Consider the following 582-nt stretch of genomic DNA (forward strand, 5'->3'; position numbering starts at 1 on the left):
ATGACATATTATCATAGCCAAAATTTCCACATACAACAAGATCAGACTAAGGTCTGCGGCATTTGCGCTTAAAACCAGGTCCCACCGAGATTTGAACTCGGATCGCTGGATTCAGAGTCCAGAGTGCTAACCATTACACCATGGAACCGCAACGCAGGGGGTGCCAAGCTCCTTCCTACATGATATCACCATGAATGTCATCTCTGCAGAGACAAGGCGTGGGAAAGCTGTCGGGGGAGGGGGTTCCCCAAGCTATTTGGCCGTGATCCGACAAGTACTTCTGATGGACCGTACTGGCCCCTTCGTTTTGAGCACTGTGGCCTCAAAACGCAGAAATCTGAGTTCACATCTCAGTGAAACCTCGTTTTTATGATGAGTACAAGACAGAATTCAAAGTATGCATCCGTCATGTAACTCAAAAGCATTGGCCTCTTTCAAACCCTTTTTCTGTGCAGCCTCAGTTGATTCTCTCTCTCTCTCTTCGTGTCTCTTCGGGGCTCTGTGGGGCATCGCTTCCAGGACTCGGTGTTCTTCTTGACGCTGAACATCGCTCTTAATGACTTTCGCTGTATTTTTGGAGTC

At 48.1% G+C, this 582-nt stretch overlaps 1 non-coding gene across 1 annotated transcript; it reads right to left on the minus strand.

The window, feature by feature from the left end:
- Positions 1–76: 76 nt before the first annotated feature.
- On the minus strand, positions 77–148 carry trnaq-cug. Its single transcript has one exon. It is a non-coding gene; the product is annotated as a tRNA-Gln (tRNA).
- Positions 149–582: the final 434 nt, after the last annotated feature.

This window comes from Micropterus dolomieu, unplaced genomic scaffold (assembly GCF_021292245.1).
Source record: "Micropterus dolomieu isolate WLL.071019.BEF.003 ecotype Adirondacks unplaced genomic scaffold, ASM2129224v1 contig_5357, whole genome shotgun sequence".
NCBI classification, from domain to species: domain Eukaryota; kingdom Metazoa; phylum Chordata; class Actinopteri; order Centrarchiformes; family Centrarchidae; genus Micropterus; species Micropterus dolomieu.